Here is a 12,694-nt window from a genome sequence, read left to right on the forward strand (position 1 = left end):
TACAAGTGGGTTCCTAGAACACTTACCCAGTAGGGGAAGCCTGTACTACAAGGGGCCCACCCTCCAGAAGATAATTCCATTTTTTGGAGGGCCCCCCTTGTAAATAAATATGAATTGGAGCTGGGAGCTAAAGAGTAAAATGTATATTTTACGTTTGTAAAATTGATAGCAAGTCTATACGACACAGTCTTAAAATACAAATAGAAAAGTGCATTAATGCAAAAAAATCATAGTTTCTGGGCACAGAAGCTAAAGAAACAATTGATAGAATCCTTAATTATATTACTGTTTTTCTGAAACAACCTACCAAATGTACATAGTCTGAAACACTTGCTGAGGAAAACTCATTTGAAGTTGTAACTTCAACAGGGACACAACTATTGAAATTCCTTTGAGATTCTGAATTAGTACCATGCAACCAAATGATCTTTAGAAGCAGAGAACATAAGAGTATAAAATAGCTCCTTGATTCTGCCACTCAGAATCTGGGGGAACTGAGCAAGAAATAAACATTCCAACATCATCTGTGTAGCAATTTATAGTTACTTAAAGCCAATTAGGTGATTTACTCCGAGTACAGATTAGAGACACAAGAAAGCCAATCCCTACATTAACTCTACCAAGAGCCTGAAATTTTAAAAAGAGCAAAGAACAGCCCTGTCCCTAGAGGAAGCAAATCTCAGAGGGTAACCTACTGTTTCATGTTCAAGGGTGATGACCAGCTACTCAATTTACTTTGACACATAATCTCTCTGAGCAGCTCAGCCTAATCTCCTGCATGAGAGAGCAGAGGATATTTCCCTCCAGCCCTTTATGGCCTCTGTGTGAAGATCTCAAAGCTCTGCTGTTGGGACATAACAGCTCTAAATACCACCATAGGGAACATTACACAGACTGGCTGAATGTCTGAAAACCATACTTATATTCTTTAGTCAACACACAGTCTCACTTTACATTAATGATAATAATACTCAAAACACTAATAAAATAATAACTTATACAGTCTTTATGCCTAACAGAGCCTTTGCTAACCACATTACATGCACATTGTCAGTGGATCTTCATAACACACCTATGAGATGGGTGCTGCTTGTATTACATATCCAGGCCAGGAAATTAAGCCTCAGTGAAGCTAAGTAACTTGGTTAAGGTAAACCAGCTACTGTGGGGCAGTCTGGATTCCATCCCAAGGCTATCTGACTCTGAATGTTCTGTATTTAACCACAAATGTTTTAATGCCTTCATTCAGAGTCCCACCTATTTCAGCAAGTTGCAGTCTGTGATACATGTGCAATTCTCTTTGCCTCACAAGGATTGAAAACATTTCAGGTAGCAATATTATGTTACTGAAGTGTGCATGAGGACAAACTTCCTTTGTGGTTGAGTACTGGATGTCTGTAGCCTTAGATAGCTGTAAAGTCTGTTAGGAATCTCCCTCCTAAAGTCACTGTATCAGTGGAGATTCAGCTGGTCTCCATAGTGCTTGCTTTGAGATTGGTGATGGTTTGGTTGCCATGGATACCAAATTTCAACACACCACTGAGCACAGGGAATCCATCCCAGGCAAAGCAATGGAACCAGCAGATGGGCACACTAACAGCTAACTGCACATAATGCTATGACCAATATTTGTTTTGCCATCTCTCGTTTAGATGATATCCTCACCTGTGAAGTCTGTAAGACTGCATCTCATGTGGGAAACAGCTTCTTTATGGCCCAGGTAGCAACACTCACACTTAATGCATCAAAGTCATTTATTTGTCTAGGTTGTGAAGTGGGTAAAGCTATTCAGGAAAGGAAATCTAATCTTACACAAACACTTCTTTGTTCAGTTTGTTAAAATAAATAATGGATCAAATGACTTCTTGAAAATTCAGTTTCTCCAAGTGGCTAGCACCCCAAGAATAATGAGCCTATTAACTTAAATCCATAAAGAAAATAACTAGGAAAAGATTATATAGATATACATATACATATATGTGTGTGTGTGTGTGTGTGTGTATATATATATATATCACAAGAACAACATATTTTTCCTTGAAACAAACCAAACATCCAAGGCATTGTATTTAATTAACAGGTCAGAGATTGATTAGTAAAAGTGAATCATGAAGAGAAACAATTACTTGAACACGTCACGGACTATCAGCCAATATCAAAAGACCATCACCACATGGGGATATTAAAGGACTGCCCTGACACATAAAGGAAATCTGCTGTGTATCATGTAGGAGCCACTCACATCACAAACACCACTCACTAAATTAACCAGCAAAAATGAAATTAGCCAAGTTAATAAGAAATTAATACTATCTATCATTTTCACAGAGATCAATAAATATAGTGAAATTCCACTAAAACAACCTCCTTATACACCAATGGGAGGTTAAATTATTGGCAAAATAAATAATTCAGTATATTTAAAAGAATATTTACTATGCCTATTTTATTTCCCCAATGTATTTATTCAGTAATAAGAAAATTACAAACCATGCTCTTTTTGAATAATTACAACACAAATAATAAGTTTAGGTTTTAGGACTGTATGTTAATAAATGAAAAGGTATAGATAAATTATATCTAAGAAAATTGGGATTATTTTGACTAGATTTGTTAAATTATTCTATCAGAACAAATTTCAAATAAAAAAATAACAAGGAAAATGTCTAGGTACCTTCAATTTAAACTAATTTAGAGTTAGGAGTAGCACTACTTCATCTCACACAAGTAAATGTAATTGAATGATTCTAAAATGGAATGGTCCCATGAGCATCGAGATCATATTTTCTATCTGATCTAGGAATGTTATAATAAAATGTCTCTTCTTTTATCGTTATGAAATAATTTAAAACTGTTGGAATGACGTCTATTTGGGCTTTTAAAGAAATTCTAAAAAATCTTTTGTATATAGTGAAAAATTACACTTATCAGAAAAAAGAAATCCACACATTCACTCACAGATGCTGAGTCCTTAGTCCTGCAAGGAGATGTGCCAGTCAGTGAATCTTTCCTTTACTATAAGCTACAAACGAGAGAGCTGATATTCAGGCATTTGTGGAAGAAGTCATTTTCAGTATGAAGGACAAACAATGAAAATCATGAATTTTTATGGATTCAAATTTGTTGTTACGCTGTCCCATAAAATTGAAAACAAATAGTGATTCAGAGCTTTGTACGCCAGCCTGCACAATAACCCAGCAGCAGTAGTGTTACCTGGGGATTTGCTAGAAATGCAGAATCTTGGGACTCACCCTAGACCTGCTGAATCAAAACCTGACTTTTAACAAGATCCCCAGGAGATTTGTGTGCACATTAAAGTGTAAATAGCACTAACTGAAAGCACAGATTTGGCAACCAGCCTGTGTGATATGGAAGACCATCTCTGCCACTATCTGAGGAACTTGGAACAAGTTCCACAACCGCTCTGTGACTCAGTTGCCTCACTGGGTATGATGGAGATAGTAACAGTGCCTATGTCATAAAATTGCTGGTAGTATTAAATGACAATACCTCTAAAGTGCTTATGAGGGTATATACAATAAGTGAACAATCAGGGTTAGTTCTTATATCCTTTTAGCAATCACAGGGTTCTATGTGAAGAGTAACAAAAGATCTAAGCTATAGCTTACACAAACAACCACCCCATTTTCTGGCAGTTCTATATCAGGCAATTAGGAACTAGACTTGGACTTGGCCTACAAAAAAAAATCCTGCTTCCTTAATCTACTGTCATTTCAAGCCAAACTTGAGGGTTTACTTAAGCAGTGCACACACACAGCTGCTTACAAAACAGAGACCACTGATATTCAGACTGAAGTGGTTGTTGAAAGCAACAATAAAGGGACTAATGTGCTACCCTAGATACCTCCATCTTCATTTTATACCTATCAGTTTGTCATATATTAAAAAGTCAGATTCAACCCAGTGTTCAAAATAGTATGGGAACACAGGCACTCCCAAATGCACTCCCATAAACTTTTTGGAAACCAGTTTGATAATCTCTATCAACTGAAAAATACCTGTAAACTTTGACTTACCAACTGTTTTAAAAATATATCACATGGAGGGCTATCAGCGGTAAGAGGAGGGGGAAGAATGGGGGAAAAGGTACAGGGAATAAGTAGCATAAATGGCAGGTACAAAATAGACAAAAAACATTTATCCTACATACACAGGGTCCAGCAGAAGTAAGGCTTGTTTGATTGTGGTTGGTAGGGTACATGAATGTCTCACACAAGATGGACTGCAATTTGAACATTTCACCTAAAATGTCATATGGGCTGCTTGAGTGTGATATTGTTATGTCACACAATTACCTGCTTATGATTTCCTAATAAAATATTTTGTAATAAAAAGTGGTGTTATTTGTGCCAGACCCTGTATATTTGCAACAGAAGGCAAAGATACATATATAGACAGATGAATGTTATATGTACATATGCATATTATACATATATATGTGTATTCTTTACAGCACTGGTTTTGATAGCAAAAAAAAAACCAAAACCTTGAATCAACTTAATATCCAATAATGATTCAGTGGTGGTATAATCATCAAGTCAAATCAGTATAAAGAATGAGACATCTCTCTATGCAGTATGTGCTAAAATGCCCAAGGTACTAAAGTAGCAAAAAAGTAAGCTACAGAAAAAATACACATGCACGATATGATCATTTGTCCGAGTGTATAACAATATAGATATTTATGCAATATAGTATTTCTAAAAAATAAAATGTTGACAATTATGCTAAAAGACATTTTATTATATATCTTCTTGTATCCTCTTTTTGTTTGATATTACTTGGTATGATGACAGTAATAATTTTTAAGAAAAACTAAGAAAACAAAGATCTTAAACAACCTAACATTATACCCCCATGAACTGGAAAAAGAAGAAAAACTATAACCTCCAAGTTAGCAGAAGGAAGAATAAACAGAGCAGAAATAATTGAAATAGAGACAAGGATAAAATAGAAAAGATCAACAAAACTAAAATTGGTTCTTTGAAAAGATAAACAAAACTGACAAACCTTTAACTAAACTAAGAAAAAAAAAAGAATCAAATAACCAAAATCAGAAATGAAAGAGGAGACATTATAACTGACACCACGCAAATACAGAGGGTCACAAGAGACTCCTATGAATAAGGAGACACCAACAAACTGTAGAACCTAGAAAAAATGAATGAATTCATAGAAACATACAACCTACCAAGACTAAATCATGAAGAAATAGAAAATCTGAACAGACCAATAACAAGTAAGGAGACTGAATAAGTAATCAAAAACCCTCTAAAAAAGCACTTATTATAAAAGCATCCCATATGTTAAAGAAGATAGTGCAGCAGTCAGCAAACTACAACCAAATCCAGCCTGCCTGTTTTATAAATTAAGTTTAATTGGACTATAAAAAAAAAAAAGAAAAGCCAAGAACATTGGTTTCTGGGGAATTCAAACATTTAAAGAAAAATTAACACCAATCCTTCTCAAACGCTTCCAAAAAAACTGAAAAGAAGAGAACACTTTCAAACTCATTTACTTTCAAACTCATTTTATAAAACCAGCAGTACTCTGCTAACAAAGCCAGATAAGGACACTACAAGAAAACTACAGCCCAATATCCCTGGTAAGTATAGATTTAAAAATGTCAACAAAATACTATCAAACCAAATTTAACAAAACATTAAAAGGATCATACAACATGTTTTTAAATGGTATTCATCCCTGGGACACAAGGATGATACATCACATTAATAGAATGAAAGATAAAAATCATATGATCATCTCAATAGTGCATAAATTGCATTTGAGAAAATTCAACATTGCTTCATGATAAAAAGTCTCAATAAATTTGGTATAGAAAGAACACATCTCAACATAATAAAGGCCATATAAAAGAAGCCCACAGCTAACATCATACTCAATGATGAATGCTTTTCATCTAAGATCTGGAACAAGTGCCCACACTCACCACCCCTACTGAACATAGTACTAGAAAAAATAATCCCAAAGTTCATATGGAACCACAACACACTCCTAATAGCTAAAGCAATCTTGAGAAAGAAGAACAAAGCTGGAGGAATCATACTTTCTGATTTCAAACTATTATAAAACTACAGTAATCAAAACAGTGTGGTACTGGCATAAAAACAGACACACAGACCATGAAACAGAATCAAAAGGCCCAAAATAAATCCATGTGTATATGGTCAATTAATATTTGACAAGGGAGCCAAGAATAATTAATGGGGAAAGGATAGTGTCTCCAATAAATGGCACTGGGAAAACTAGATAACAACAGGCAGAAGAATATCTTACACTACTCACAAAAATTAACTCAAAATGGATTAAAGACTGTAACCATAAGACCTGAAACTGTAGAACATAAAGAAAACATAGGGAAGAAGCTCCTTGACATTGGTCTTGGTGACAATTTTCTGGTTATGACACTAAAAGAGCAGGCAACAACAGTAAAAATCAGTAAGCGGGACCACATCAAACTAAAAAAACTTCTGTGCAGCAAAAGAACAATCAACAAAATGAAAACACAATCTACAGAACAGGAGAAAATATTTTCAAATCATATTTTAGGTAAAGAGTTAATATCTAAAATAAAGAAAGAACTCATATAACTCAATAGCAAAACAACTCAATTAAAAGATGAGCAGAGGAACATCATAGACATTTTTCCAAATAAGACAAATAGGCAAGAAGTACATGAAAAGGTGCTCAACATCACTAATCATTAGGGAAGTGCAAATCAAAACCACAGTGAGGTATCACCTCATGCCTGTTAGAATGCCTATCATCAAAAAGATAAGAGATAACAAGTACCGTCAAGGACGTAGAAAAAAAAAGAACCCTTGTGCTCTGTTGGTGGGAATATAAATTTGTACAGGCAATGTGGAAAAACAGTATGGAGTTTCCTCAAGAAATTAAAAAGAGAACTAATATATGATTCAGCAGTCTCACTTTTACGTATTCAAAGGAAATAAAAACAGGATTTCAAAGAGATACCTGCATCCCCATGTTCACTGTAGCATAATTCATAATAACCAAGGAAGTAGAAGGTCACAAGACAGACCTTGCCAAGGGACAGACACTTCGGTAACCACACAACAGCCATTCCCCTCTCCTTTCTTCTTTTCTTGTCAGAATCTGCCTCTAATGATGCAGGTTAGAAATGAAGGACACTAGCCTTCCCAGTTTCCCCTGAAACCAGAAATGGCCAGTGATCAAGTGCTGGGCCATGAGGCAGAGGGGAAATTCTTCAAGGATAAAATCATCTATATGATTTTTTTTAATGATGCAAGAAAAAAAACCTCACATCCTCCAATTCTACTTCAGTTGTACAGGAACTTGGAATGGCAGCAGCCATGTCACAACCTTGAAGAGTGCTACAGCTCTCCCACTGAGAATAGCAGAGACAAAGGTTGGAAAGGGCTTGGGTTCTTACAACTTTCCTGAGCTGCTGAACCAATCCTGGAATGGCCTAGTTCTACACCCCTTGTAAAATGAGGTAATAAATGTTCCCATTAATGAGATCACTTCTCATTGGATATTCATTTATTTGCAAACCAAAGCATCGCCACTGACACAGCTGCTAACCACCTGCTTTAGAAATAAGTTGAGGACCCAATTAACAATTATGCAGTAGTTCTTTTTTTAAATCATGACAGGAAGATAGATTCCTTGTATTGGGTATAATTTTCTATGCGCTGTTCAGAATCACTTTTGATTTTCTGTTAGTAGACGCAAAACGGAATAATGCTCATCATTAAGCAGCTACTATCTGCCAAATACTATACTGGGCACTTTATCTATAGTGAATCATCACAGCAACTTCCAGACAATTTCCCCTTTGGCTGGGAAAATAAAATCACATCTATATTTTCTGAAGTCTTACTTAAACAATTTAGCATTTCCTTTCATTACAAACACAGACCACAAACCACCAGTAATACTTGTACCTTTGCCATTTATAGAAATTACAGATATATTCATATCATACTGCAGTTGTTGAAGATATCTTGAAATATCATTGACCCCATCACTGTTTCAAACATACCATAATTCCTAGACCTGCTGCTAAATCTTGTTATTTAATGTGTGAATAAAGAAGCACATCACACATTTTTTAAGTATTTTGGTAATTAAATGTCCATATAATTGGCTTCCTTTATAATCTGATGTGTTTTACTTTATGCGTCCAAAATGTTATTATAAGAAGTACTGTAGGGCCCTGGCCAGGTAGCTCAGTTGGTTAGAGTGTCATCCCATATGCCAAGGTTGTGGGTTTGATTGCCAGTCAAGAAATACACAAGAATCAAACAAGGAATGCATAAATAAGTAGAAAACAAATTGATGTGTCTCTCTCTAAAATCAATCAATAAAAAAAAAATTTTAAGAAGCACCATAAGTTTCACCAGATTTACAAAGGAGTTATTGGCACAAAAGGTATTTAGACACCCTGTAACCGGTCCTCCTTGTGACCATTCTTAACACAATTAAATCCACTTTCCATGTGGAAGAGTAAGCTTTTTGAAAGGTCAATAAAATGAAGACATTCCCCTGTTTAAACCGGAAACAAATGCAAACTCCTAACTGTGACTGGCTTGGCCCTGCAGGATCTGATTTTACCCTGCTCAGGACTCCTACTTGGTCTTGAACTATCACCCTGGCCCCTGCTCACTCTGCTCCAACCATGCTGGCCACCTTACACTTCTTTGAAATCTGCAAGCAGTTTCAGGGACTCTGTCCTTGCTATCCCCTCTGCCTGGGATGACTGCTTTTGAAGCAGCCACTTCATTCTCATGCTTCAGTGATGAGCCAGGAACTCACCCCCACAAAGAAGCCTTCCTCACTAACCTATGACAAGCCCGCTCCCCTCTCCTGCCCTGTCCCCAGTTAGTTCCTATTTACTTCCTTCAGAGCACTTATAACAACATAATTATAGTGAGTTTTGTCCAGTACTAAATCCTGGCATCTAGCAAGGTACCTGGCACATGTAAATTCTTGACATTCACTGAATAAATGAATAAATGACAGAAGAAGTGAACGAGGACGCTATTATTAATCCATTTTACAAGTAAGGAAATTGAGGCTCAAAAATGTTCAATTATTTGTCCAAGGTCACCCAGTGGCAAAGTTATTATTTTAACTATGGTCCCTAGCCCACCCCCTAATCCCTTCTCCACTTTTTCTAACTCCCTTTTCCCTGCTACATTTCAGTCAATTTGTAGAAAACAGAATAGACTCAATACAACTTTTTACGGTGTGATTTTGGGGGGATTTTAGCGCCCATTGCTCAAGGATATGACTAACCCTCAATGCTACTTCCCTTAAGTATTTCCAGGAAGTATTTCCATTTCTGTTTCTGTCTCTCTCTACATTTTCTTCATTTCTGAATCTTATAACCCTAAATACAAACAATAAAATCAAATGCAAGGAATAGAATTCAGAAAAGGGTAAACTAAGGAAGAAAAATATTAGACAGACTTGAGGTAAATGCTAGTATACAAAAGTACTTGTGATGAGGGACTGTCCACAAGCCTACGAGCACCACAGTTCTGGCCCTATGCTTCTCAAGAGCCAACGTAAAGTAAAAAAACACAATCAGTTACATGACACGTTCTGATGATTTAAAAATTCAATCAATTTCCAGGAGGAGCACAACTATTCCTGTTTCGAAATCCTGAGAGAAATTCCTCTTGTGGATCCTCATAATGAAAGCATGGTGAGACAAAGTAATCATTATTCTAAACTACAACCTTATAAATAAATATATTAAGCTTCATAGAATGGTGTCTTACAGCATCCCTTAACAGATGTGGCTCGTATAATGCCAAAACCTATGTAGCAATGTATTGCCCTGTTATCCAAACCATGGTCCCTGACCACTAGCATCAGCATCACCTGGGCACTTGTTAGAAATGCAGAATCTCAGGCCCAATCACATGCCTGCTGAAACAGAATTGGTATTTTATTAATGACATCTGCAGGTGATTCCTATGAACATTAAAATTGAATGAGCACTGGTCTAATGGTTAGGCCTGATCTGAGGCAAAATTTGTAAGAAATTAGTATTTATTTATTCATTCATTCATTCATTCAAAGAATATTTACTGAGACCTCAGCAGTAATAAAGTTGTTTTTTTTAAACATGACAGCAAAAGCACCGCTATAAAGGAACATATTGATACATGAGATGGCATTGAAACTGAATGATAAAGCAAGCCATGGAGTAGACACTATTTGCAACACCAAAAAAGGAAAGTTGAAAACCTAAATATGTACTAGGCACTGTCTTAATGCTGGGTAATGAAACAAAAACTCTACTCTTATGGAGCTTACATTCTAAATGGAGAAGGCATAAATCAACAGAATAAGTAAAATGAAGCAAGAAAGGGGCAAAGTCAGGGAATGGGGTTGCAGTTTTAAATAGGGTGGACAGGGAAGGCCTCATTAAGGAGGTAACAACCTGTACAAGGTCAGGGAGCTAGCTATAAAAATAGCTAAGAGAAGTCTTCCAAGCAGAAGGAACAACCTGAGACAGTGAATGACTGAAACAGCAAGGCCAGTGTGGCTGAGGCAAAGGGAGCAAGAAATAGAGTCGATATGCAGGGGGCCAGGTCTTGTGGGGCCTTGTCAGCCATTTTCAGAGTCTTAGCTATAACTGCATGTGAGATGAGAAGCCACTGGAGAAAAGGTAACAGGGAGTCATTGCAGGATGTCGAGCAGAGAAATAACGTAATGAAAAGTGTTAAAGAATGGCTTTGAGTGAGAAAATCCAGCTCACAGTATAGTGCACTAATCCCAGTAAATGGTACTTCATTCAACTATTAGGTGCCAAAGATGTGCCAAGTAGTGTGGGGAGGATCTAGACCAGGGTGATAACTGAGAGAACTGCCAGAGGAAAATGACTCTAAATGACATTGAAGGGAAACAAACTCAGGACATAATGACAGATTATTTATAGAGAATGGACAGAAGTTCGCAATTCAATTTAATCAGGGTTTATGGATCACCTACTGAGGGCGAAGCCATATTCTCGCTAGCACTTAAAGGGAGGAGATGGTGCACAAGACTTGTATTTTTCCTTCCAAGGGCTTCCAGCCTGGTGTACTTAGCCCTCACCTTCCCCCTTCCTTTCAAGCCTAAACTTCATGGACTGCCCCAGCTGAGGCTGACACAGACTAGCTGATTTGTTCCAGTACAGAGCTGTCTCTTTACTCTCAGAGCTGTTCTGTCTCCTAGGAGCAGGGGCCAAAGCACCTCAACTTAATTAGTGTAAAAAGACGGATCTGGTTTGGCAGCAGGGCAGAAGAGAGGTCCTAATAACTGTGTTAGTGTATCAGCCTTACAGACTGTCACTGGGACCCTAGTTTTGCAGAATGGAGTCCTTCTGGTCCGTTTCCACTTGTATGACCTGATGGGTGTCCCACTCTGCCATTCCATACTAGAGAAAAGGCCCCGCAGCACTGAAAGGGAAAGAAGCTACGTTTAAGGAAAACAACTGGGGAAAAAAGAATATGAAAATTGCCTACTGCCAGACAGCAAGGTCTGAGGAACAGATGCAAATAAATGCAAATGATATGTAAATAGCCGTGTGGCCTTCTAAAAGGTTTTACACAACTGGAAAGGCCCTTGAGAAACTGCTAGCAGATAATAGTGATTCAGAGGCAGAGTGACTATTTCAAGAAACTTTGTCACACAGATCTTTGCTACCCTGCTAGCGCAGTGTAGTCTTTAGTAATCTTTTCTCTCACTTGAACCAACCTCACCTTCTATAAATAAAAAAAAGAAATCACATCTGCCTCTGTAAAGGCTAAGTTAATTACACATTTAAAACACTCTGTGTACCTTTAATTTTTCCTCAGACGCCTCTCTCACCCAAATAAAAGCTCCAGTGGGTTATGAATGAAAGAGTTTCTCAGTTCGAGTTACTATGATCCTTAGGAGAATTTTTTTCCTACTCTACAGTAACTAACACATTTTCTTCTAATATCCACACACTGTATTCAAAGTTAATCCAGAGGGAAAAAACACCCCTACATATGGTTGTGAAATCCAATTCACTTTCAAGGAGCCACTGGAAAACTATTCATTAGAAAACCTGCCCTGTCAAGTATGCTGTCTTTTTTGACAATCCTAACTAGGCATTTAAAAATGAAAAATACACATTTGGTTACAACGGGATACAATTCTTCCTACATTTATGTATTTAAAAGAGGACACCCCTAACAGATATGAATTTTGTAAGAGCCATGAGATGACCTGAATAGAAGCGCATCAAACTTATAACTGGGCAGTTATTGTAGGTTACAGACCCGGGAGTTACAGAAGCGACTGACCTCCACATTAGTGATGGAAACAGTAATGGCATAATCAGGTCCCCAAACTCCACCACTTTTCTAGTAGTTAACATTCGAGGGTACTTCAGCTTTTGACAAGAGGGCCAAAGGAAGAGAAATCCCTTTCGTTCCCGAGGTTTTTAAAATCTCACTTGAAAGCGCCTCCAGAAAGCTATGGGTGAAGAGGGATCTGGGCAGATGCCACGTTCAGCGGAAAACCCAGACAGCGCAAAGACGCGGAATCCCAACACGGAGAGAGAGAAAGGTGGGGTGGGAGCTGGTAAGGAAACAGACAAAAGCAGGAGATAAATCTCAAGAGAGTGAAGAAATGACAGCGCTTA

General features: G+C 37.2%; 1 protein-coding gene across 2 annotated transcripts in view; it reads right to left on the reverse strand.

Annotated features, from left to right (window-relative positions):
• Positions 1-12,694, reverse strand: part of LANCL3 (LanC like family member 3) — a 111,343-nt gene that overhangs the window by 97,617 nt on the left and 1,032 nt on the right. The window lies entirely within an intron of this gene.

This window comes from Desmodus rotundus, chromosome X, assembly GCF_022682495.2.
Source record: "Desmodus rotundus isolate HL8 chromosome X, HLdesRot8A.1, whole genome shotgun sequence".
Lineage (NCBI taxonomy): Eukaryota > Metazoa > Chordata > Mammalia > Chiroptera > Phyllostomidae > Desmodus > Desmodus rotundus.